The sequence below is a fragment of the Notolepis coatsorum genome, assembly GCF_963971535.1.
Source record: "Notolepis coatsorum genome assembly, chromosome: 14".
NCBI lineage: Eukaryota > Metazoa > Chordata > Actinopteri > Aulopiformes > Paralepididae > Notolepis > Notolepis coatsorum.
The window spans coordinates 115108246-115108620 of NC_140178.1; positions in this window are offsets into that span (position 1 = coordinate 115108246).

Sequence of the window (375 nt, forward strand, 5' to 3'; positions counted from 1 at the left end):
TCTGTTTGCGAGTGCTCCTGATGGCTAGCCTAGTACCGCGGGACTTTTATTATTATATGTCCGCGGGTTGGCCAGTACTGCGCAAACGTTTATTAAACATTATATGTCCGCGGGTGGTCTTGTGCAGTGCTCTCGTGGCACTGTCAACTAAAGCGAACACTCAGAAGACGCACACCGTTTGCCAGTGCAGTGATTGCAGAATGTTTTATTTTTTTGTATACTCGCCAGCAGGGGAGGAAACTAACTTTTTGGCTTAACAGCCAACTGGCGGGTATCTGATTTTTTTTACCAGCCAAACGTAAAAAATACCAGCATTTGGCCAGTAAAGTGGCCTAATTTCCTCCCCTGTGGAGAACACATAAATAAATATGAATC